At 40.3% G+C, this 27,551-nt stretch overlaps 1 protein-coding gene across 5 annotated transcripts in view; it reads right to left on the bottom strand.

Annotated features, from left to right (window-relative positions):
• Positions 1-27,551, bottom strand: part of METTL15 (methyltransferase like 15) — a 469,830-nt gene that overhangs the window by 108,645 nt on the left and 333,634 nt on the right. Inside the window, exon 11 of one of the 5 annotated variants that reach the window (XR_004323125.1) lies at positions 12,670-12,686. The exons of the other annotated variants lie outside the window; for them this stretch is intronic. The gene's annotated coding sequence lies outside the window, so the exon portion shown is untranslated. Of the gene's footprint in view, positions 1-12,669; positions 12,687-27,551 lie in introns of those variants that run through there. 5 annotated transcript variants of the gene reach the window in all.

The raw sequence follows: 27,551 nt of genomic DNA, 5'->3' as shown, positions 1-27,551 counted from the left end.
TCAGTCACACCTTCAGGCTCCACGTCTAATTCTAGTTCTCTTGTTATTTCCACCACATCTGCAGTGACTTCCTTCACTGAAGTCTTGAACCCCTCAAAGTCATCCACGTGGGCTGGAATTAGCTTCTTCCAAATGACTGTTAATGTTGCTATTTTGACCACTTCCCCTGAATCATGAGTGTTCCTAATGGCATCAGAATGGTGAATCCTTTCCAAATTTTCATTGGACTTTGCCCAGATCCATCAAAGGAATCACTACCTATGGCAGATACAGCCTTATGAGACGTATTTCTTAAATAATAGAACTTGAAAGTTGAGATTACTCCTTGATTCATCGGCTGCAAAATGGATGTTGTGGTAGCAAGCATAATACAACATGAACCTAGTTGTCCAGCTCCATCATGGCTCTCGGGTGACCAGGCACATTGTCAGTGAGCAGCCATATTTTGAAAGTAATCTTTTTTTCTGAGCAGTAGGTGTCAACAGTGAGCTTAAAATATTCAGTGACCATGTTGTAAATAGATTTGCTCTCATCCAAACTTCATTGTTCCATTTATAGAGCACAGGCGGAGTGGATTTAGCATAATCCTTAGTGGCCTTAGGATTTTCAGAATGGTAAATGAGCACTGGCCTCAACTGAAGGTCACCACCTGCATTTAGCCCTAAGAAGAGAATCCACCTGTCCTTTAAAAGCTTTGAGTTCTCCTCCATAGCTATGAGACTCCTAGAAGGGATCTTCTGCCAATATAAGTCTGTTTCATCCACATTGAAAATCTATTGTTTAGTGCAGCCACCTTCATTAATTATCTCAGCTAGACCTTCAGGATAACTTGCTGTAGCTCCTACATCAGCAGTTGCTACTTCAGCTTGTACTTTTATGTTGTGGAGATGACTTCTTTCCTTAAACCTCATAAGCCAACCTCTGCTAGCTTCCAACTTTTTTTCTGCAGCTTCCTCACTTCTCTCAGCCTTCACAGAATTGAAGAGGCTTAGGACTTTGCTCTGGCTTAGGCTTTGGCTTAAGGGAGTGCTGTGGCCGGCTGCATCTCCCATTCAGAACACTCAGACTTTCTCCACACCAGCAATAAGGCTGTTTTACTTATCATTCATGTGCTTACTGAAGTAGCACTTTAAGTTTCCTTCAAGAATTCTTCCTTTGCATTCACAACTGGACTAACTGTTGGGTGCCAGAGGCCAAGCTTTTGGCCTGTCTTGGCTTCTGACCTGCTTTCCTCACAAAGCTTAATCATGTCTAGCTTTTGAGTTGAAGTGAGAGATGTGCAACTCTTCCTTTCATTTGAATAATTAGAGGCCATGACAGGGCTATTATTTGGCCTAATTTCAATATTGCTGTATCTCAGGGAATAGGAAGGCCTGAGGAGAGGGAGAGAGTTGAGGGAATGGCTGGCTGGTCATGGAGCGGTCAGAACACACACAGCATGTATCAGTTAAGTTCACCATCTTACACGGGAATAGTTCATGGTGCCGCATAATAACTACAATAGTAACATCAAAGATCATGGATCATAGATCACCCTAGCAATTACAATAATAATGAAAAAGTTTGAATATTGCAAGAATTACCAAAATGTGACACAGAGACATAAAGTGAACAAATGCTATTGCAGTGTACACCAGTAGACTGGCTCTATACAGGGCTGCCACAAACCTTTCATTTGTTAAAAAAAAAAAAACACGCAACGTTTGAGATGCACAAATGTTAAGCAAAGCACAATAAAACAAGACATGCCTGTATTTGAAAATCATTTACTTTCAAAACAGTAGAGATTCTCTTTCCCTCCACCATCAAAAAAACAAAAACAAAAACAAAAACAAAAAAACACACACAAAAAAACAGCTTCCACTGACACACCAGCCACTGCTATTTTGCTGTTTAGACTAAGATGAAGAGAAGGAAGAGAAACTGAGCGTCTGTGTGGATGTACAATATTCCTGAACCAAGAAACCACATAAAAATATTCAAAAAGTTTTACTGGGCAGTGATCTCTATGACCTGCTCAATTATCCATGCATCAATTTAAAAAAAATGTAGGGGCTTACAATGAGCTTACTACCATGAGAGGCATAGTAAGGGACTAAGGGAGAAGAAGGAAACGACCCTGTTCTTATCCTCAGAGTTTCTTCTCAAAGTCAGAAAGCAAGACAATTTCATTTAATTCAGCACTCATTCATGCATTCATTGCACATATATTCAATCATTCAATCAACTAACATTCATGAAGATACTACTCTGTGCTAAAAATAAATTGCTTCAACTAAAGTGATTTTTAAAGAACATCCCAGTTCCTATCTGCAAGCAAGAAATAATCTGGTCAGGGACAGAGGTAAAGAAATAACTATAATTCCTTCTTTTCTTCATCGTTCTTTCCTTTATCTCTCATTCCTTTTTTCCTTCTCTTGTCCTTCCTTCTTCGTCTTACTTCCTTTTTAAAAAATCCAATTACTATTTATAGAGCCTTAAATATCTGACAAGCTCTAGGCTCTGTGCTCATAACCAACAGGACAGACAAAGGCAAGTATAGGCCATGGTAATTAGCCTCAAAGAAGATCCCTGCCTCCTGGTGTTCACACCCTTGTGTAATCCCCTTCTGGACTGATCTATGCAACCAATAGGATATTATGGAAACGATAGTTTGTGACTCTTGAGGATAGATCTTAAAAGACACTGTCACTTCTATCTTGCTATCTTGGATTACTCATTCTGGGGGAAGCCAGGCTAATGTTTCATAAGGATACTCAAGGAGCCATCTGGACAGGACCATGTAGCAAGAAACTTAGGCACCTTGCCAACAACCAGCAGTGATTGGGTAGGTATGTGAGTGAGCTACCTTGGGAGCAGATCTTTCAGACCCAGGTGAAACCATTAGATGACTGCAGTCCCACTGACATCTTGACTGCAACCTCATGAAAGGTTCTGATCCAGACATGCAGAGAAGATACACACATTGAACACATAAGTACAAATGTGAATAAGTAGGCATATTATGAGATATGTTATTGTGGAGCCGGGAACAGAGTACACACACAGAAGTGGGTTACCCAACCCAGCCTAGCAAGATTGAAGGATGTTTCAGAGAAAGAGGCAAGAGCCAGGTCTTGATAGCTGATTTAGTGTTAGCCAGGCAGTGGGACCTGCAAGTGTAAGGCTATAGAGTTGTGAGCAAACTTGGCAGAATGTAGTTGATAAGAGTGACTACTATTTTTGAAAGGAAAGAAAATAAGATTGCTTTCCAGGTATTAAACCATAAAATTCTTACTTATGAATTGGAATTGAGATATTCGAAACAAACTTTCAAAGAAAGAATGGCTCATGTTCAATATTATTAATTATCAGAGAAACGCAAATCAAAACTACCAGTCAGAATGGCCATCATTCAAAAGTCCACAAATGACAAATGCTCGAGAGGTTGTGGAGAAAAGGGAACCCTCCTACACTGCTGGTGGGAATGCAGTTTGGTGCAGCCACTGTGGAAAACAGTATGGAGATTCCTCAAAAGACTAGGAATAGACTTATCATACGACCCAGGAATCCCGCTCCTGGGCATATATCCGGAAGGAACCCTATTTCAGGATGACACCTGCACCCCAGTGTTCATGGCAGCACTATTTACAATAGCCAAGACATGGAAAGAGCTTAAATGTCCATCAACAGATGACTGGGTAAAGAAGATGTGGTATATTTATACAATGGAATACCATTCAGCCATAAAAACCGACAACATAATGCCATTTGCAGCAACATGGATGTTCCTGGAGAATGTCATTCTAAGTGAAGTAAGCCAGAAAGAGAAAGAACAATACCATATGAGATTGCTCATATGTGAAATCTAAAAAACCCAAACCAAAACAAAACATAAATACAAAACAGAAATAGACTCATAGACATAGAATACAAACTTGTGGTTGCCAAGGGCATCGAGGGTGGAAAGGGATAGACTGGGATTTCAAAATGTAGAATAGATAAACAAGATTATACTGTAAAGCACAGGGAAATATACACAAGATCTTACGGTAGCTCACAGAGAAAAAAATGTGACAATGAATATATATATGTTCATGTATAACTGAAAAATTGTGCTCTACTCTGGAATTTGACACAACATTGTAAAATGATTATAACTCAATAAAAAATGTTAAAACAAACAAACAAAAAAACCAGTCCAAAAAAAAAAGGTTAAAATTATAAAAAGAAAGAAGGAAAGAATGACTCTGATACCTGTAACCAGCTTAAGAATATTAACATATGTAAAGAAATAATCATAAGATGTTCCCAGAGGATGAGGATGAGTGAAACAGTAATAGGTCATTGTCTATCCAAGTCTTGTCTATAAGGGTGGGGAGGGGAGGATGCTGTCACGCTAACACAAGTACCCTCAAAGGTGGATCCCGGTAGTGGAGCGGGATCCAACAGGCAGTCACAATTTGAAGTTATGGAGCAAATGAGAACCATGTAACTTATTCCTTCTGCTCTGATACTATGTTCTTAAAAGGGTCATATGTTCGTGTAATCTACCTAATCCAATGGAGAGTTATGGATCTCATAGTAATTTAGTAAACTGGCATTCTGGCTTTATATATCAGGTCGTGACTGTGGGTAGGAATAGTCCTGAGAACAGATTTCTGGACCCTGCAAGGATGTAGGCCAGACTAAGGCCTCCTTAGCCAACTGACTGGGTGGTGAGCTGGTCTTCCTCTAAATACATTTTTACTGTATCAGCATACTTTACCTGCTTTTCCAGGCATGATGGCAAAGAGCAAGAACTCTCGAGCCAACACCACTTAGATTTAAATCTAAGCCATGTGAAACTGGGCAAGTAACTTAATTACTCTGTGCCTTTTTGTAAGCTATTCTGTACCTGTGTGCAGGTGGTTCATTCACTTATAAAGAACAAACAGGGAAAGCAGAAGACAAAAGATGAGAGGCCACATACAGATGGCCTTGGAACTTAGACTTTATCTTAAAGGCAATTAAGACCATTGAAAGATGATAAGCTAAGGATTGGTGATTAAATGTGCTCCATAGACAGTTCATCGTGTAGGAGGTAGAGGATGACTTACGAGGGGTGAAAAACTGGGGTAAGGGAAAGTAACTAGGTGATAGTGGTCGCAGTCCCATGAGACAGCGGTGGGGATTGAAAGAAGGGTATGGATTCGAAAGCCACTTAGGAAATAAGGCAATCATATAGACATGGGAATCAGTTAGACATGGGGTTGAGGATAGCACTGCGGCCAAGCTGGGTTAAAATACAAGCTCCTCCTCGCGGGACCGTATGTCAGCTACTTTTTCACTCTGTGCCTTGGTTTACTCATCTGCAAAATGAGGACATTAAAAGTACTTACCTCACAGGACTGTGTGAGTATTAAGGTTTCATTAAAAGGTAAAATGTGAATTATAACGGCGCAGACCTCATATGGTCGGTATGATGAAGGGCTTCGAACAGGGTGTGGCACATAACAGATGCCATGGGAATGAGATGAGCCTAGGTGATTGGCTTGGGTGAGTGGGTGGGTGGTTATGTGAATGGCTGAGATGGGAAGGGAAGAAAAGAAGCAAGAATTTCAAAATGATGAGTTTGAGGTGCATGTGCCATCCAGGTACACAGGTGCTGCACGTGTGTGTGTGTGTGTGTGTACGTGCAGGCTCACACATGCATGCTTACTAGTGTCACACACAGTGATAAATCTGCATACATTACCTTATTTACAGAAGAGGTAACTATTACTGAAACAGCAATTACTGTAAATAATATATTTTACAGATGAAGCTGAGATTTTGACCAAGCATTTCAGTATCAACCTCATAAGGTCATTATAATGACTGAATAAGAGAGTATGTATAAAGTAGCTGCACAATGGCCTGGCACCCAGGCAGAACCCAGAAAACAGTCATTATTAACATTGGCAGTGCGGTTTTGTTATTGCTAATGTGCTGTGTCTGAGGTTGGACAGCTACTGAGTAGCACGGTAGGGATTCAAATCCAGGACTGCCCAATTATAAGGCAGAGGCTCATAAGACCTTAAGTCTCACTGTTGTTGCTGGACAGTCTGGTTGAAAAGAAAAGAAGTTTTCAATGTGGGATGAAGACTGCCTTGACTAGAACAATGAAACATCAACTCAGTTTTAAAATTCAATCGGGAGAGGGGAGTTGGGAGAGTGCCCCAGGCAGGAGCTTCAGGGTGAGCCGAGTCCTGAAGGTGTGAATGAATAGGAGACAAACCATGATACAGGGAAGCCCTGCTGGAAAGTGTCAGATCCCCAAATATAGATCTGCAGACCAGCTGGGTACTAATCTAACTACTCCAATGTCCTACAATTAAGTTCAAGCATTGCCTCTAGGACTGACTTGCAATGAAACTTTAGCTGTCAAAAGGAAAGCAGCTAGACCCGTGTTTGCTTGGTGCTGCTTGCAGGAGTTACACTCGTAAGAACTCGTGGGAGGTGCACATGGAACTCCCCACCCACTGGGGTTGATAATCCGAGCTAATTGTACACATTTCCAAAGCCTCACGTGTGAGAAGGAAAAAATAAAAATGTTCTCTCAACATTTTTGAAGTTCATAAATGTGGCAAATGTTCAATAACTATATTTAACTCCCGCTGCAAATTCCCTGGCTTTTGAAATATACCAAACCGACAATTTCATGTGCTTGACAGGAAAGGCACACTTTCCTGCTCCTTTTTCTTTTATCTTTCTAGGTGACCATCCATGCCCACCACTGTCTTGAAGATCAGGCTCAAGGTTTACCTTTTCCAAAAGTTGTCCCTGGCTAAACACACCATGATTTGAGCTTTTCCTTCCCTTGCTTAGCATTTTGGCGTTGGGTGTGAGAAAGGTCCTGGGGGCAAGTAGGGCCATGGAAGAATGGGAGGAAAAGCATCCACAGGCAGAAAAGCGGAGGTGGTCAGGATTGGCTGCACCTAGAATTTTTCCTGTTGCACTGTCAACATTGCTTCAGGCTTTTTCTCCTCAATGTGGGGTCCTTGGACCAGAGTCATCATGAACGCTTGCGTGCTTGTAAAAAAATGCAGACTCTTAGGCTCCGCCCCAGATCTATTGAATCAAAATTTTCATTTTTACAAGCTTATCACACTACATTACAGTTGTTTGTTTCCCTGCCTGTCTCCCTCTACGCTGTGAGTTCCTCCAAGGATGAACTGCATTCTGTGGATCCCTAAAGCCCAGCACCTAGCCCAGTGCCCAGTAAATAGAAATAGCACACATTTTGTGCTTATTTGCCAGGTGGTGATATATATACTTTCTTTCTCTTTCCTTCTTTTCTTTCTTTCTTCTTTCTTCCTTCCTTCCTTCCTTCCTTCCTTCCTTCCTTCCTTCTTTTTCTTTCTTTCTCTTTCTTTCTTCTTTCTCTTTCTTCCTTTCCTTCCTTTCCTTCCTTCCTTCCTTCCCTCCTTTCTTTTATTGAATTATAGTCAGTTTACAATATTGTGTCAATTTCTGGTGTACAGCATAATGTTTCAGTCACACACATACATACATACATACATTCGTTTCCATATTCTTTTTCATTATAGGTTACTATGAGGTATTGAATATAGTTCCCTGTGCTGTACAGAAGAAACTTGCTGTTTATCTATTTTATGTATAGCAGTTAATGTTTGCAAATCTTGAACTCCCAATTTATCCCTCATTGAATCTTTACAACAACCCTGTGAGGTCACCATTATTTCCATTTTGCAGATAAGGTAATCAGGGTTCAGAGATCATAAGTAACTCACCTAAAGTCACAGAAATAGAAAGCAACAAAACTGGCATTCAGATGGAACCCTATCAGACCGTGCAAGGCCGGCCTCTTCACCAGGATTTTATACTATTTCCCTAGATGTTTGACAGATATCTATGAAATTAAATAGAATTTGCCAGGCAAAACCACAGCTGAGTCTGTGCTGCTTTCTGTCGTGAAGTGAAAGGACTGTGGCTGCAGTTTTAATTTGCCACGCAGTTTCCCAAGTGCAGAAGCATCATGTCTGCATTCACTGAAATGGCCAGTAACTATACTAGGAATTCTGTATCTCCCACCCCTCTCCTCTTGGAAGATCTGCAAGTGTTAGTAAGCCCTGCAGACAAGCAATCCGTCAGGGAGAAGGCAGCTCAGAGTCCTTAAATAAAACATTCTCACAGCCTTCCGCGGAGAGCATGGAGACAAATACCGCGGATGTGAAAGGTGTCGCTGGGATTACCAATGACGTGCTAATGGCTGCTCAGGCAATCTCCGTACCTCCTGCGCTCTGAGTCACCCGCTCCCTTTGGAGCCTGCGCTCACGTCATTAAGGGACCGAGAGCTATTCACAGATCACTGACTAAAGGCAAGCTTGAGCCGGGCCTGCACCCCCCGGCCCTCCAAAAGACTAAGGTCACCGACAGGAGGCCGCGGAGCTTTTTATCACGGCCACAAAGAAGAGAGAGGGAAAGATAAAGCTTCCTCTCTTCCTCTCATCCATCCCTTTGGCTGTAGTTTTGCAGATGCGAACTTTCCTCTCGTTCCAGAACATGTGGGAAACTCTTTGCAAGGAACAAGCAGAATCTTGAGGAGGGTGATACACTTTTGACGGTTCGTTACTATTCGAAAAAAACTTTGATGCTATTTTTAATTCTACAGACATTTCATTACTAATCAACCCTGGAACTTTCAGTTTCTAGAATACGTACACACATTTCCTCTGTTTAGATTATTTGTGTGGCTGCTTGGTTGAATTTACTGTAATTTCACTTGTTTGTTCTCACCACAATGGGAGCATCAAAAAGACTAGGAAATATAAGTGTAATATTTCCGGACACCACATTCTCTACTAGCCTGAATTAATCCTTTGAGGTAAAACATCACTTAGTTTTCCCACTGGGCACTTCTCCCTGAAATAAAATCACAGGTCTGCTTTGGTCATTCTGTCAATATCTGTGACACTTAGATATTTCCAAGTCAACTTTCAGGGAGTCACAACTTGGCAAGTCCAGAAAGTACTATATTTAGCTGCAGTTTGGGAGTGATTTGGGAACGAAGACTGAATCTGAAAAAGCAAGGTGGGGTAGAGTATTTTGAGATGAGGGAAACAGGTAATAACTACAGGCTTATTTTTTTTTCCTGAATAAACCCAGGATCTGTTTGATGGCCACTTTTATCCTTTCTCAAAATCAATCCAATGATTTATACAAGTTTGAGTTCTTCAAGGTTAATCACAGGTTTTATCCTAGAAGATAATTTTCCTAATTGGCAGAAAATAAAGCTATTCGTTGTATAAAGCAGACTAGCTGGTGATACATTTTAGTTTAATTTGCTTTCTGTGCTAATACCCAAGCATGTGAAGTTAAGCATTTGGTTAGTGCAAAAAAAATCACCACAGAACTTTTAAGATCAGTCATCAAAGTGGTAAGAAAAGGGAACAATTTTTTCCAGACTTCTTGAGCTCTGATATCCAATTTGAGCGCAGAGTTCTCAGTGCCAATTACATGGTTCAGTCAAAGAATGATAGTGGAGAAAAAAAAATGTAACGTATTTCCCACTTCTATTAAAATAAGAGTCAGGTTTAATATAGACACGTTTTTCCCTAGATGTGGTGAATAGAACTTTCTCCTTTGGGAAATGTCATTTGGAGAAAAAGACATCTTTTTGAAAAAATAAAAATTTTAATTTCTAAAAGAACTTTTACAAAGGCATAATGGGATCAATTCTGCTTGTAATCATGGGAACATGATCAGTTTATTTAGGGAGTTTGAGGAATCTGGTGTGTTGAAGAGCCATAGGGGATTTCCTGATTATATGCGCTTGATTTTTGGTTTTTAGGTTTATTTAAAAAATACAAACACATATACACCCAAATTATAAATTTTCATTGTTTTAGAGTTACGTATTTTAGAGAGGGTCACCAGAACTTACATTTCATTCTGTTTTCCCCAGTGATTGATGGGTCCTGAGAATAAAGTCACGCTAATATATAGCATCAGACTGTTCTAGAATCATCTCAAGGATGATTTCCAGGTGGTTGGAATGGTGATGAGAGAGCAATTTTTGCACAATTCATCTGCTGACAATGAACTAATAATTTAAAGAGGTTCCTTGGAAATCCACTAGAATGATGGGGCAATGGAGTATCAACAAAATTATCTTCACATGTGATACCACTGTGGAAACCCAGGGTCCCTGTCCTCTCTGAGGATCTGAGAAAGAAATCACCACCAAATACTTGCGCTGTTCTACACTCTTATCCCCACAAACTTATTCAATACTTTCAATAACCCTATGAAGAAGGAATTATTACTCTCATGTTACTCGTGAGTTTAGAAAACTTAAGTAATTCACAAGTGAGCATTTCAAACTGAGCATTTCAAACCTACCTTGAGGAACGTGCATAAGTGTGAATGGATAAGGGGAAGCTGTTTATAGAACTTCCCGGAAGCCCCTTGCGAATGTTTCTCTTGAAAAGAAGCTAGATTCATTACAGCAGTTGCCTAGAGCACGTTTAAACTACTTTTAAATATATTAGCTCAGGAAATAAATGTTCTTGCTGCTTCACTGTTTAAAAAAAAAAAACTGAAATGGATCTTCAGTCTCTTTTGCTGCTTACCATATTTGCCACATATTTTATGTCTGTTCTTTTAAATGGGGGGAGGAAGTACCCGGGTAAGGGAACACACCTACAGATAGCCAGAGCCCTCGTAAACAAGTATCAGATGGAGAAACCAAAAAGAATTGAGGCTTTGGAATTAAGGCAGACCCAGATTCTATGTAAGCCCTGCGCCTTTTATCTTGGTGATCCTGCTGAAGTTACTAACCACTCTGAGCATCAGTCTCCACATCCATAGCATTCACTCGTGGAGAGATTGTAAAGATTAACGAAGAAAAGGATAGACTTAAAAAAAAAACCCCAAACCCCCGGCATTGTGTTGTTGCTTGACAAATGTCAGTTCTCTATTGCATGCTTGGCGGTGGGTTGGGGGGGGGTGGGTTGTCCAATGGCTGCCAGAGGTCCCAGGACCAGACCAAAGAGATGGCTTTTAGAGAAACGCTGACAAGTCCACATCCAACTCTACCTTAGCTGAGCCCCAAGTCGAAATTCACCCCCGAGAGAGCAGAAAGCCCTGAGGACTTAGAGATTCACAATATATTTTCTAATTTCTGGTGACCTTATGACAGCATCTTGAACATTATACTAAAAGTCTTTTAGCCAGCTTGATAAATTTTGGAGATTAATGATTAGAAATAATTTTGTCAAAGATTTAACACTTCACCACATGAGCTGGAAAGATTAACCTCTTTTTTGTGTTATTATTATAATCTTTATTATTATTGCTAAAGATAACTGGGCAATAATAGAACATTTAAAAATTAATTTATCCTCACAATCTGAAACTGATGGGAGCCCATTCACAGTCTAAAGAGAAAGTCTTACGTTTCTAATGATGGGGATAGAGTCATCAATGCTTCAAGCGTCAGTTCTTCCTTGTTAACTCCACATTACAGCTTGATATTTTGGGCCAAGGCAAGAGTACCTATTTATGTCTTAAATATATTAGGAACTTCATCATTACTGTCTTGAAGTGTCACATGCTCATCGGTCCAACAGAGACGCTATTGAAATAAAAACTGAAGATAAAGCCGGAATCACTCCATTTTCCTAAGTAACCTCATGAGTTCTTGAAATGTGAGTACACTGTTCCCTCATTCTTCCATTCAGTCGTACATAACAAGTGCCTACCTTGTTCTAGGCCTTGTACTAGGAATTCTAAGAAAAACAGATCCCTGGCCTTAACGAGCTAACATTCTAGAGAGACTCCCTCTGAATCAAGGTTTTTCAAAATTGGCACTATTGACATTTTGGGTCAGCTGATTGTTTGCTGTGGGAACTATATCCTTGCACTGAAGGATATTCACTCCTGACCTCTACCACTACCACTAGTGCCAGTGGCACCTCCCTTTCCAGTTGTGACAATCCCAAAATATCTCCAGACATTGACAAATGTCCCCAGGGAGGGAGTTGGGGACAAAACTGCACCGGGTTGAGGTCCTCCAGCCTAGATGCATGTACCACTAAGTTACTGCTGGTGGTGGAAGCTCCCTGTGCTGTTCTTGGCCCAGGTCACCCAAATTTCCTGATTCAAAAATAAATCCTAGGCTATTTTTGGTTTCCTGGAAGTTTATGACACAACATCTCAATATAACTCAGATGAAGTCACACACACACTTCAGAAATTTAAACCTTTCCCCAGAAACTTGTTATTTTCAGGAAAAAAAAAAGTAAGAAACTAAATGCAATCGCCTGGGAGGCTTTGATATCTATCAAACCCAATAATGGACACACTTTAGGGAACACCGTTGCTTACAATGTAGCTTTTGCAGAAGGCATCATAGAAGAGCAGGTACCTTGTGACCACTGGAGAAATTTTTACCCACCCATACAACTCTGTAATGATCTTTATATATCCTTCAACTGTGTTCCAAAAGTGTCACACAACTTAAAATATATTATCAGTCACCTGAAACTAAAACAAACAAACACAAACAAAACAGAAAAAAAAAAAAAAAACAGTCCATCGTTTGGGATCATTAGGATGTGAGGTGCAGCAAGTGGCAAGTGGACTTTCTCCTGAGCGTCAGCTCAGCTCAATCGGTATGGGCTGCCTGGAGGACTGGGCTGGGAAGCGCTCTCAGATTGCACCTGTCAGAGGAAAACAATGCCATGTGTGATTAGTGACGTCTTTTCTGTCCACTGAATAAGAGAGTAAGTTGTGTATACCTGCTCTGTGCCATCCCCATCCTGGCTCCAGACACCATTTTCAGTGATGATGTCCATTATTTACACAGACTGGCTAACTCCATAGATGAGTCCATCAAGGGGCTTGCTGGATCCAGCTCCCCCTAGCTCTTCAGTATTATGCATGTTATCCTACTTGTTTCTACTAAACAATTTGTAGGACTGTGTTTTTCTTTCTAATAGGTTATGTCACAAGCAAGCAAAACTAAAGCTTGCATCTCAAGAAAATGATTAGGAGTGATACAGGCTTCTTTGAGAATTTATTGATCTTTCTTCAGGTTTTCATTTTTGAGAAGTATAACCTAGGAGCATGGATGTATGCCATCGATGTGATTTCTAGATTCTCCTTAACAGTGTGTTATTGAAATCTATATATCCCTCCCTCCATTTAAATATTTACTTATTAATTTATTCACTTAATAAATATTTAAGGCCATCAATGTGCAAGTACGATGCCATATGACTGAAACAGATTTGAACTCTTTCCATAGGGACCTTAAACTCTAGCAGAAGACATACATACACTATAAGGTTACAGGTAAAATGACAAATGTCATTGCAGAAATTAAAAAAAAAAAAAGAATTGCAGGAAGACTAGAAGGTCAAGATTACTTTCTGGATGGGCTATTAGCAAAGAGAATGCCTTGGAGCAGGTCTTGAAGTAGTGGTAAGATTATACTGACAGAGACAGAAGACCTTCTAGGCAGCAAAGAAGGCTGCAGTAAAAGCAGAGAAGGGGAAAGTTTGGGGATACAGATTAAAATAAAAACAGCAAGTAGCTCATTCTGAATGGAATACAGTATTAAAAAAAGAGGTAACAGGAAATAAATTTAGAAAGACAGAGTGAACTCAGACGTACTATGAGTCTAAAATCAGAGTAGGGAGACATAATCTTTTAACAGATGAAGTTCCAATTATACTGATTGGCAGAGAGAGTTGGGTCATAACTCCCTTCCTTTTTAATTTATGTTTTGTGAACATGATTCAGTTGTTAGGAGAATGGGCTGCTTGCCCACTTACCAAAGGAAACCAGGCATCCTCATCCTCCTCTATGCTGCTGACAGTTTTATTTTTATAAACTGGGTGTGGCCTTAAGAAAAGAACTGATTTTTTGGCTAATTACCAGGCACATTGTTATTTAGTATACTGTACAAAAATAGAAATCATTTTATTGGGTATTCATTCTTTCATTTTAAATGCAGACTTAAATATTGACTTAAACTCTACACGAGACAGTTTTTCAGCTATCTGGGGGTTTCTTGCTGTCTGCTCTTGTAAAATGGTAGAGTCCTTGAATATTTTTAGGGAATATATATACTGAGGTGATATGACAACTGAAGCAGCGAGAAGATGAAATTGTGATAATTACTGTGATTGAGAGTTTACTATGTGACCAACATTATGTGAATTCTCATTTAATTGTCCATTCTGTAAATATTAACAGAACACCTACTATGTAGAAGATGTGCTAAGCACTGGGGATAGAATGGTCAGTAAAGACAGAGAGATTTCTACTTTCAAGGATCATAGAGTCCACTGGGTGAATTAATCAAATGATCATAGTAATAATGTAAAATTACAAACTGACAACAGAGCTGTAAAGATTCAATAACAAGAGTCTCAGAAACACATAAAAAAAAGAAAAGAAACTGAGAGAGATAGTGAGGTAAAGAAAGGGTAATTCAGGAGGGTTATTAAACAGAAGTGGGATGGATAGAGGGAAAAGCATTGTGATCTAAGGGAACACAAAGGTTCTGAAGCAGTAGGGAGCGTGGCATGTTTGAAGAATTCAAAGCAAGCCAGTAAGTTGGAAAACAAAGAGAGGTGGAGAGAAGAATATGTGATGAGATAGGTAAGGTGAGACGAGGTGAGAATTTGGGAATAAATCTATGAACAAAAAGAAAACAGAAAGGTTTATAAATTGGGGAGTTTAGAAGAAAGGAATCTGATCAGATTTCCATCGTAAGAACATTATTTCCACTGCAATGTGGAAATGGAGAGAAACAAGACCAAAGTGCAAGTGTGAATTCTTCGAAGGCTATTACAGTAAGCTAGGGCAAGAGCTGAGGGTCTGTGCTAAGGAGTGTGTAGGAGACACAAAGGGAAGAGAGAGAGAAGTGAATGGCTCTGATAGACATATACGTGGTGACATTGGCAGGATGGAAGGATGGGGAGAATGAGGAAGGCAAGAGGGGTGGTAAGGATGGGATGTAGATTCTAGAATACAGAACTGGATATACAGTGATGCCAGTCATCCCTACGAGACAGGAAACAGCAGAAGGAGTCTGATTTCATAAGAAAGGAGCAACAATCTCCTCATAAGTTCCCTTTGATACAGTGCAATTGTTAAGTCCATTTTACAGATAAGGAATCTGAGAATCATATAATGGAAGTGCCCCTAGTTTCTTTTTATAAATGACAGAGCCAGGATTGAAGCCTAGGTTTATATGACTCTAAAGTCTTCAGAATTTTGTTTTTTAGATTAATACATTGACTTCTGGTTTTTAAGGTACAGAACTCTGGGATCTCAACCAATGACTTTTCTAAATTCTTGAGCAGACATAAACTTCCTTTAGAAAAAAAAAGTGTGGAAGGGGGAGGGGCTTTTTTTCCCCTTTTTCCTGGATCTACTTCTATATAAAAATGACTTACCACTGTCTTTTCATTCTTCTACAATGTTGCAATGGCTGCCTTTATGCATAACTCCTTATTCATATTTAAGACTTTACATGGGCGCCGCAGCACAGGCAGTTTCTGACTGAATACTCTGTTGTGTGCTGGAAGGACCAGGAATCTGTGTGGTTGCTGGTTGTCTGTTCTTTCAAACGTTCAGTTGGACAAATGAACATTAGTAGTAAAACTGTAATAGTAACTGCCTAATAGCATCACTGCAAGAATTAAATGGCTTAAAATAATCAAGCACTACCTGACACACAGTAAGAGCTCAGTAAATACTAGCTGTTGTTACTATTACTTTTATTTTTAGTTATTTATAGATCTGGGTCTTGCTCACTTCCAGCTTACTTCCTTATAAGAACCACCTCCTTCCTCAGAAATGCCCCTGTTTCCTCCTCTATCAATCCATCATTTCTTCATTTAAAGCCTCATTTAAGATTCACCAACTCAGAAAAATCCCTGCCAGCAAAATTCTCATCTATTAATTCTTTTGACACGCCTACCCCTGTTCCAGGTACTGAGTGCTTCAGTCCACAAAACAAAGTTGTTGCTTTCCTAGAGCTTATAGTCTGCTGAAGAGGGAGAGTCACTAGAATCAACAAACATCAAGTATATAACTTGTCATCTGTCATGCAGTATAAATTCTGTTTAAAAGGGAAAGAAAAGGATACAGAGAGCTGTGGTGGGACAGGGGTGCTATTTTACCTACGGCAGTCAAGGGAGGTCTCTTGATTATGTGACACGAGAGTCGATAGCCAAATGAAGCCACAGGGCAAGACAAGTGGGGAGAAGGCAGTGGAGTGTGCTTGATCTGATCAAGGAACAGCGAGGTGGTCGATGGGACTGAAGTAACAAGAAAAAGAGAAGGAGGTTGGCGATGAGGTCGGGGATGCAGGCAAAGTCAGATGACCGACCAAGCAAAGAACACGGCAAGGTATTCTGGGTAACATGGGAAACCACTGGAGTATTTTAAGAGAGGAGGAATGTGATCTCACTTAGGTTTTACACTTAAAACACCATCACTCTGGCTGCCATGGGTAATAGACAGGAGGAAGGTAATTGTGTAAACAGGGGGCAGCACCATATCCAGGGGAGAGGTGGTTTTGGATTGTCCCGGGTGATGGCCCTGGGAATAGTGTGGGGTGACCAGATCCAGGGTGCACTTCAAAGATCCAGACAACATGACTGGTTGATAGATTAGATGTAGATTAAGGTAGGGCATGAAAGAAAAAGAGAGAGAGAGAGAGAGAGGAGGATGAGAGAGAGAGAGAGAGAAAGAAAGACAGATAGACATCATGTATTATACCAAGATTTGGGACCTATGCAGCCAAAAGAATGGGGTAGCCATTTACTGAGATGAAGAAAATTGTGAGAGGAGATGGTTTTGGAAGGAAAAAGAAGATTTCAGGTTTGGACACATTAAGATGTAGATGGCTATTAGAAATGGAAGTGGAGTCCAATGGGCAGCTAGATAGAAATGACAGTATATCAGGGGAGAAGTCAGAACTGAAAATAAAAATTTGAAGTCATCACTGTCAAGGTGGCATTTATAGCCAGGGACTGAATGAGATCACCTGGAATGAATGTGGAATGAGAAGAGGTCAGAGGACCAGGTCCTGAGGCACCTCAGTGTCTGGAGTTGGGGGAGAAGACGGCTGAAGGAGGCTGAAACAGGAGGAGAATGGCGTTCTGGAGAACATGTTTCAAGGAGGAGGCAGCAATTTTCTCAAATGCTGGTGATGATACAATAAATAGTTCTAGGTCTGAGTGCCTCAAGTTCTGTGTCATTTTTCTACATTATTTTTTCACCAGCTTACAGAAAATCTATTCCAAGGTTGACATCTGACAGCCATTTGGGCCAGATTTACTCACAAATATATTTTGTTTGACCAGTTCAGACTTTGTTTTAAAACATTGAATTTGAAAGACTTTACGTTGGTCATGTGCTCTGCAGTGAACCAAAGGCCTTGAGGTTTTGTTTAAAACAGGTGTATGCGCCTGGGTCTCACAGGCATTTACCACAATGATATCAAACACACACACACACACACCCCCGACATGGTAATTATTGTACTTAAACTTCTTCTCAGCCATAATGTAAAAAATGTAAAGGCATATATCCTTTGAAATTTCCCATTCTGTCTAGTTCTAGTGTCTATGGCAAGGAGAATTATAGCCTCCAAGAATATTCCATGCCCTAATCCTAGCACTTTGAATGTGTTACCTTCCCTGGCAAAAGGGACTTAGCTGATGTGATTAAGGTTAATTGGTTGACCTTAAAATCAGGAGATTATCCTGGATTATGGAGTGGGCCCAGTGGAATCACATGATCATCTAAAAGCAGAAGAGGAAAGAGAAGTCAGAGAGATTCGAAGTATGAGAAGAATTTTCTCTTGCTTGTTCAAAGTTGAAGAGGGCTCCGTGACAAGCAAATGGGGACCTCAGATCCACAACCAAAGAAGCTATATTCTAGAGGGGTAGGGTGTAGCTCAAAGGTAGGGTGTGTGCTTAGCATGCGTGAGGTCCTGGGTTCAATCCCCAGTACCTTTGTTAAAATAAATAAATAAACCTAATTACCTCGCCCCAAAACAAGCAAACAAACAAACAAAAACAAAGAAACTATATTTGACCAACAGCCTAATTGAACCTGTCAGAAGATTGCTCCCCCAGAGCCTCCAGGAAAGAAAGCAGCTCTGCTAACACTTTGATTTCAGCTTTTAAGACCCTGAGCCAAGAACACAGACAGGTTATGCTGGACTTCCAACCTACAGAACTGTGAGACAATAAATGAAGGTTGTTTTAAGCTGCTAAGTGTGTGGTAATTTGTTAAAGAGTAATCAAAAATGAATAGAGTGCGTCCTTTAAGAAGTATCAACACTGAAGTATATCCCTGGTTATCCCAAGTCTATCTTCTTCCAGGAAGACTTTTTAGATCATTCGCTCTGATTTTCATCCTCTAAGTTCAGAGCTATTTGTACCATCTAACAACAAACTTGTTGTTTGTCTTGTTTGCCTAGTCAGTTTGCATGTTATTTCACTTTTCATGTTGATTTTCATAACTTCTAGTATACAGGCTGGAAGTTTTTTGAAGGCAGGGACTGGGTCTTCTATTCTCAAAATCAACTTCTCCAAATCTGATCTGGTCAGGTCACTGTGCTACTTAAATTGCTGCATGGCTTTCTGTCACCATCAGCACAAAGTTTTCCAGGCATGACCAATACAAGTGGCAGAGCATGCTCTGGTCCCTCCTGCCTCTCTAGCTCCATCTCATAAGGCATCATGGCACCTTCCTGCTGGATCTGCAACCCCAGTGGCCTCATCTCAGTCTGTCTTATTGGCTACGTTCATTCCTGCCCCAGGGCCTTTGCACAGGCTGTTGCTTCTGTATGGAACTCTCTTTCCTCCCTTCTGTACTTGGTAAATTCCAACTGCTCCTTTAGCTCTCAATTCAGTAGTCACTACTTCTTAAGAGAAGCCTTTCCTGGCCTCTTTTACTAGGTCAGTGAATCTGTTTATAAGTTTTCATAGTATCCCTCTTTCCTTATTTAAGTAAGCAATTTAACACTCGAATCTGTGATAATCTAATTAATGCCATGTTACCTCCCAGTGAAAATTTCAAGATGGTTGAAAACAATCTTTTTTTGTTCTTTGGCATATCCCCAGTTCCTAACAGGGTGTCTGGCACATAATAGTTGTTTAAAAAAAATATTTGTTAAATAAATGCATATATAACTGTGGTCAATCCCCCCAGCCCCACATGGTATTCATGTCCTAAGCCCTGGAACCTGTGATATGGTAGATTACATGGCAAAGGGGAATTAAGGTTGCAGATGGAATGAAGGTTGCTTATCAGCTGATCTTAAAATAAGAAGACTATCTTGGATTATCTAGGTGGTCCCAGGTAACCACAAGTGTCCTTGAAAGTAGAAGAGGAAAGCAGAAAAGAAGAATCAGTCAAAGGAAGATGTGACTTGGGAAGACAGTCATGGACAGAGATGCAGCACTGCTGGCTTTGAAGACAGAGAGACGGGGCCATGAGCCAAGGAATGGGGCAGCCTCTAGAAGCTGGAAAATACAAGGAAACGGATTCTCTCCAAGAGCCTCTAGGAGGAACACAGCCCTGGCAAGGCCTTGATTTTATTCCAGTGAGACACATAAAGTGTCTTTATGTGTCTAACCTGAAGAACTGTAAGATAATACATTTGTGCTGTTTAGGCCCCTAAATCTGTGATAACTAACTTACAGCAGCAATAGAGAATTAACACATTAACCCACACCATTGCTTTGGCCACAGAAATTCAATCCATTTCCTGATAGACTTCAGCTCAAAAAATATTTATTGAGTAAAACTGAATTGTTAACAATCTAGTGCACTGTGACAAAATGTATACAACTTAGAGCTGGGAAAAAGTCTTTAAAAATGTTACCTCTAACCTCTCTCCTGTAATACAGATTGAAGCTCAAAGAAGGAATGTAACTAGCAAAAATTTATACATCTAGCTGGTGGGAAAGCCTCAGGGAGACCACCTATGCTGTGAGACAACGAGAAGAAAAAAATGTTGAGAAGAGTTAGGGAAACAGCTTTGAATAATCTGTTCTGCATATGGTGATCTCCATGAGTGACAAGTAGTGCTGTATTTTTCTGCCTTGCAGACCAAAAAGCTAGGATGTCTCTACTCAAGTTTTTAAAAGAATACTAAATAACAAATACAATAACAAATAACAGATTGGCTGCAAGAGGAGGAAAAGTACTCTCTGAGTAGGATTTGCCACATGGGATTAGTGAGTGTCTCATTATCTGTTGCTTGAGTTTAAAAAAAACTGCTCACATCATATAAATAGATTCCTTTACTCTTTGGAACAAAAATTATGTGTGTTTAGGTTGTAAAATGCAATGCTGGCAAGCCAGAGAACTAGCTACGATGTTAACGAGTATCAGCGGTTTCTTTCAGGTCGTAATGTAGTCGGCCATCGGTTCATGTCAATAGTGTGACTTGCTTCTTGCCAAAGAGTTAATTTTAAATTGTACTGTTTGAGACCCAGATATGTGTGTTCTGTTACCTACCAGATCTAGAGGAGTTTCAACAGATAAATGACAAGCTGGTGCAAATCATCAGCGTACTCTGAGACTAAGGCAGAGTGACAAATACACAGATCACCTGCGTCAGCAGCGTCCTTAATGTCAGCAGCAGACTTCAGTGGGAAACAGTCACGAGAAGGAAAAAGTCTTGGGACTTTCAAACAGTGGACATTCTAAAAAGACAACCAGTCACTGTGGAATATGAATATTCTAGTCTTGGTTTTTCTGTTAACTCAGTAATTTTTTTAATCTGACAAACTTGAATGGAAAACATAATTCCTGCCATAACACAGGTATTTGCAAGCCTTAGTAATGTCAGTAAAACTGACTCTGGTTAATAGAAAGGGTTATGCAAAGTGCAAATTATTATTAAAAAGACTGTGTACAAATTAGAGAAAATGACTAATAGTAACATATTGTTCTGGGATGTCCTCCCCCAAGCAAGGCAAAAAATACCAGTCAACTAGTCAGCAAGGCTTTATTTAGTATTTAATCTGTTCTCAAAAGTATCCAAGCCTAGAGATGCAAGAGAAGCAGGTGGTCACCACATTTATGAAATCAATTAATTCTAATGGCTAAGGCTTATGGAGAACTCACTATGTGCCAGAAAATTTTACCTGGTTTAGTCATAATCTTCACGCCAACACTGCAGTGTGTAAATTTCCATTCCCATTTTACAAACGAAGACCTATGGGAAAGTTGCAGAGAAGTCAAGCCTCTTCCCCACTTATACAGCCAGCACATGTGGAGTCCAGACTAATTCCAAAGCTGGTGTTCCTTCCACTCACTCTGCTGTTTCACTTGTTTCTTTTCAGAAATGGTGTAACACGTTGCCAAGAACCATAGATTTCAGAGGTTTGTCTTAAAGCAGACTGTATACAAGTACTTGCACATGCTCAGTCTATCAGCAAGCCTGTTTGCTGTCTTTGAGAACCAGTAGAGTGTGGTGGCTAAATGGTAAGACTTTGGACTCAGAGTGCTTGAGTTCAAATCACATTTCCTCCAGTTGGGGAAGTTGCTTGATGGACCTCAGATGTTTTTATTTCTATTACCTCACTCATAGAGTTTTGGGGAGGAAACTCACATGCACCGCCAGCTTCCTTATAGGGTGGTTTTGAAGGTCACACAGAGACAGCACTGCCTTCTTCATTGTGTGCATATGTGTTATGAGATAACTCACTGTGTGTGTATATGTTATGAGATAACACATACACAGCACTAGAGCCACACCCATAACTGACATCCTAGGATTGTTAGTTATCACCAGTGTGAATCAAAGCACGAGGGAGTAAATAAGGGCATTTGATAGACAGGATTGAATGAATGAAGCAGAAAAAATTAAAAGGTTGGTCAGATTTGCTCCCTTGCTGAGCAGTCATTGAGCAGGAGCCCAAGCATGTAGTAGTCCATGGAAATTAATAAGATGCATTTTTGGTCTTCAAGAAGCTTCTAAATCTACCTGCATTTACCATTAGGGCCCCGGTGAACTTGTGGTTGTTCTCTGGAGGTTCAGTCAAACCTAAAATCCACTTGTTTCAACACCATACATATTCTTTATCTTCAGCCTACACTCCGATCGCCCCTCTCCATTCCTCCTGACCTCCTTCTTAGAACACCAGCTCTCTTCATCTATTCCTACCCTCCAGTCAATCAAAATTGCACCTTGAAAATCACAAAATACCTTTCAGTCCATGTACAGAGACCTTTTCCAGTTTTCTCCCAACCAAATCCTCACACTCAAAAGTTCTAAGTTATGAAGCTTTTCAAACATGTTACTGTTTTATTCTCCCACCTCCATGCCTTCTGATATCAGGGCTCTGATCCTTCCACATCATCCTGTTGTCATGTAATGACTAGTTCTTCCAGATCCAGCTTAAACAAAACTCCTATATGGAGCTTTCTATGATTTGTTCAAGGCAATTCCTCACTCTTCTGTGCCCCTTCTGTAGCCGATACTGACGTCTGTGATGCTCTCATCAAGTTGTAAAGCAACGGCCTTGGTTTCTTGTCTCTGCCAAACTCCTTAAATGCTGACTATGCCTGGTACCTGGCTCAACAGTGGCCATTTGGACCATTTAATTAATTTCTACTGCACTCATATTTTATCCCACTGAGTTAGCACTTGGCTTTGCATACACTACTTGATAGTAATGTTGTAGGAGTACGACTCATTGTGTGGGCAAAATCTTAATCAGTAAATCAACAAATAATTGGTGGAGTGATGTTTATCTTTCTAGCTCAAGTCCTCTGAGGCAGAAAAAGGAAGTTTCTAAAGAACTTAGTACATAATTGGGGGAAAACAAAACTAGACCAGACTTAGGTGACTAGATTCTTAATTATAAATCTCTTTCATATTTTCTTTTTTATCTCCTGAACTGTTGTCCACAGTGATAGTGCTTGGAAGATAACCACTAAGACGTTGACTTGTTTTATCTGTTCTACAGTTAGTATCACTGGAGACAAAAATTTTCTGTGCTTAGATACCAGAATTACAGAAAGGCATATGAATGCACGGATGGGTGAGCAACTATTAGAAAAGGAAGACATTGGGGAGCCATTAAAAACAAGAATTAATTCTGAATAGGAAAAGGAAATTACCCTAACGGGTAAGTATAAAAGCAGCATGAGTGCTCCTTACATGAAATGAGAACATTTTATACAAGAATTTAGAGCAGTAAAATCCATCCTTACATTTTACTATCTTACAATCATCCTTTCTCTTTGATCATTGTAAGACTATAATTTATAACCATTATTTAGCTTATCCATATAGATTTTTCTGGTAAAGAGTGGCAGAAGACACCTAGGTAAAAGCATATAGATCAGTGCCTCATTCAACCTGGAAGAGAATTGTGAATATTTTCTCTCAAATGGGAGACAAGGAAATCCTTTTCTGTTTTCTGCTCTGGCATCTCAAGAATGCAAAGTGACTGGCAAATGAAAACTATGCTCTTCTCTTCTAAAGCTGTCTGGTCCAAGGAATATTCCAGGGTAGACCTTCTGGTCCATCTACTCTTGACTCTTAAGAAAAGCTAAAATATGGATATTAATACATCCATGGTATTTTTTTAGTCCTGTACTCAAAAAGTATTGAGTATTTCCTAAATGTGAGGCAGTGTGCCAGTTACTAAGAATAATAAATGGAAAACTAAAGATAAATAATAAGAGTTAACAATTACTGAGTGAAGAACTTTGCAGGAATTATTTTAAGCCATGTGACAATCCTTGAGATATTAGTATTTTCCTTATTTTACAGGTAAAGTAACTGAATCTTAGGAAGATTAAATAACTTTTCCAATGTCATATTACTTCTAAAGTGATAAATTTAGGATTCAAATCCAGGAATGTCATATTATGGAGGTAAGAGATTTCATGGAAGAGATGACATTGAATTAAGCTTTGAAAGATGAACAAGTGCATTAGTTAGATTATGCTAGGATATGCTGTGGTAACAACCAATCCCAAAATCTCAACAACAATTTCTTTTTCTACTTGTATTTCGTGTCCATTGTGGTTCAACTGTGTGTCTTTTATATTCTGCAACGACAAAGCATGCCCTGTTTGGAGCGTACTTGATTGATAGCAGAGGGTTAAAAAAAAAAAAAAAAAGAGTAATTGACAGGATCCATGCAATGGCTCTTAAAGCTTCTACTCAGAAGTGACTTAATCTAAAAAATACAGCACACTTCCAGTGAATGTAACAACAATAACAACAACAACAAAAACCAGACACAAATATAGAGAACAAACTAGTGGTTACCAGTGGTGGAGCAGGGGACAACACAGAAGTGGGGAAGTAGGATGTTCAAACTACTGGGTGTAAGGTAGGCTCAAGGATGTATTGTACAACACAGGGAATAGAGCCAATATTTTGGAATAACGGTAAGTGGAAAGTAACCTTTAAAAACTATAAAAATTAAACATTTTTAAAAAAGAAGTGACAAGTAACTTTCATTCACATTTCATCAGACAAAGCAATTTACAAGTCAAGTCTGCTAGTGATGGTGTATGGAGGTAGAATTCTCTTATGGAGAGAGACAGGTCTTTGGGAATTCTGTTGCAGAAGGTTGAGACACATGGAAATGGGGAGTAATTTTCTAAATAGAGGAATATTCTGAACTTGACTCCAATCCCCATAAAAGGCACCACGTCAGCACTTAAGGACAGTGTAATTCCAAGCCCATATGAAGCATTATTCAAGAGGTTCACAAGCGGACAATGGTTTGGGAATATCTGTGGGCTGATCTGATTCAGTCAGTTTAAGAGACAGTCACTGAATGAGTGGGGAATCACAAAGAGAGAAGGCTTAGGCTTTGCAGCAGAACAGGAAATTTCTCCTCCCTACTGTGTGCCTAAATGTCTGGCAATCGTGACAGTTTAGACAGTGACACCAAACACCGCCATCTGCTTTGATCTACTCTCACAGCTTTGAGCTGGGCTGGGCATCCAAAACCACCTGTCTAAGCTCACAGCCCTCAGATCTGAGTAAATTGGCCACTTACTGTCCACAGCATTGAAGTAAGAAAGGCAGTTCTTCTGTTAACACCATGTTTTCGCTAAGGCAACCTACACAGCTGAAAAGATTTTTCCCTTGGAGAACAACTGAGCCCCTGAAAGGCTGAGATTGCCTTAAGGTTAATTTCTGAATTTGATCCTGGGATCAAGAATAACATATGGGCTGTTTTCTTTAATTTTACAATGAATTCTTTCCTCCAAGGGGACCTCATCTAATACAATGCCAAAGAATCCTATGATTATAGCAGAAATACTAGGCAAACTGAAGTTTGGTTTTGACATCAGATAAATCTGCACCATCTATGTGGTGACTGGTGACCTGGAATGAACTTCAGCTTATCTCTGTGCCTTCATGACTCCCAGATCAAAGTCAAAACTGTCTTACCTAGAACGTTTCAAATCTCCAGCAGTAGCTTAATTATATTTTAATTTTGACACATTAGAAACCAAAAAAGGATAACAGATGTCATTAGAAAATCAGTTGGCCTGTTGGAGCTTCCATGGCCTCATCTGAAAACCGTAGAGCGAAGACTTGAAGCTGTATGACCTCGGTCCCATGTTTACCCTTTTTGGTTACTTGACAGAGAAAGCCCTGAGGGGTTTGCTGCTTTGAGGAAGGACAGCCAAACATCAACCTTCCAGGATCTCTGAGTGCTCAAGCAAAAGTAGAAACCATTTCACACAATCCTCTAGGGGTGAGAAAGCAATATTAGAAAAACCAAGTGCCTAGGAAACTGGAATTCTCATAAGTGTTTCTTTAGTCTGAAGGGAATTATTTTAGATAAATTATGATCCTACCGACTACTGGGGGAAACTTTTCAAATTGTAAGACTTCCCTCAAGCTTACCAAACAAACAAAGCATTAACCCCCCAAAATAACAAAAGAAATGCCCTTTTAATCTGAAAGAGGCCCCCTGAGCCTTACCCACAGAGTGTGTTCAGTTCATAGAAATTTTCAAAGCTCAGTTGCATGAGAAATTCTATCTCCTTGACTTGAAGCAAACTTTGGAAGTATTTCAAAGAATTTTCACAGGTTCTTAGCAAGCTCCAAGTCAATGGATTTCAAACATTTCTCCCCTCTCTGTGTCCCTCTGAGCCGTGGGGAGAAAGGAAAGTCTGGATGATCAGGATCTGTTTTACCCCTCTGACCCTTCCATCAGAGCACGCTGCCACCATACGCATTACACCTCGGACTACCATCCACATGTTCTCTTGAAGAAGGGATTCCAGTATTCTAGTGCTTTGGGGAAAAACAAAATGACTTGAAAACCACTGCTCCAAGTAGGAAAAATTAAACAGAGAGGTTAAAATGCAGCAGGTTCCGGTGTTCCCTAGCTCCACCAGGTCTGTAAGGAACAGCCAGGGATGGGAGAGCGGTAAAATGATCTTAGGAGAAAAGGCAGCAGGAAAGGGAAAAGAAAGCAAATGCGCGTTGCCCCTGGCAGCTGCTCAGAAAGGTCCCATTCTTTGCTAAACATTATAAGCAACCAGCTGGGCTTGTCATGCCCACTTAATAGCAGCACTTTAAGAAAGTGTTGTCATTTCCTTGTCAGACTCATTTCTCTACCCTCTATTATCTTTTCAAAATCATATTACAAAATATTATGAGCTTCCTGTATCAGACACTTTGGTTCTTAGTCACTCAATTATTAAAATTGTATGATTTTTTAAATTGCCATTATGTGTGGGCTGTCTTTACCAAAGCGACAAAGCAATTGAGTTAACCCAAATGGTGCTATGATTGCAGGATCAGAACATGGAAAATTATAGCGTTGGAGGGGAAGAAAAAAAAAAAAAAACAGCTATTTTGCATCAGTGCCAATAAAATCCTGGGAAACTCACCATGACACCATTATGCTAGACAGAGCAGAGCAAATGCTCCCAACGAACGTATTTCCATGCTGAGTAATAGGAAAACGACGCTGTGTAGGGCAGTTAGTTCTGCACCAAGTTACTCGTCTGTAGTAAATGAGGCCCTCCGGGAAAGGGCTGGGCCCCGCGTCCCACGGCAAGAGCAGCTCTGGCCCACTGTCAGCCACTTCTCACTGTACCTGTGCCCATGCGCCATGTGGCGCACCTGCCGTCAGAGCGGCTGGCCTCTGGGGCTGGGTCCTCCGCCTCTCTCCCTGGACAGCTGTGGGCAGAACTCCACGGACACTGGGTCGTGCAGGACCCTTCCACAGGCTGAGCTGGCTTTACAAAGTCAGCTCCCGGGGCTCGATGAGCTTCTGACAAGACCAACCTGAAACGGATGGGGAATGCGCACATGCCCATACAACATGACTTTTTTTTTTTTTTTTAAAGAAGCCAAGCAATATTCCCATTGCCTGACATTGGCTTAGGTCCCGCTTAGTTCCCCAACAGAGACAGCTGGGCTTACTTGACACCAACCTGCAAATTCAGCTGCACTCCAGACTCTGGAGCCAATCTTACTGTGTGTCAGAGAGAATGATTTACAATGGCCCAGGCAAGGAGCTTAACCTCAAATGACCAAAGGG

The sequence above is a fragment of the Camelus ferus genome, chromosome 10, assembly GCF_009834535.1.
Source record: "Camelus ferus isolate YT-003-E chromosome 10, BCGSAC_Cfer_1.0, whole genome shotgun sequence".
NCBI classification, from domain to species: domain Eukaryota; kingdom Metazoa; phylum Chordata; class Mammalia; order Artiodactyla; family Camelidae; genus Camelus; species Camelus ferus.
This window is presented reverse-complemented; position numbering and strand designations above follow the sequence as displayed.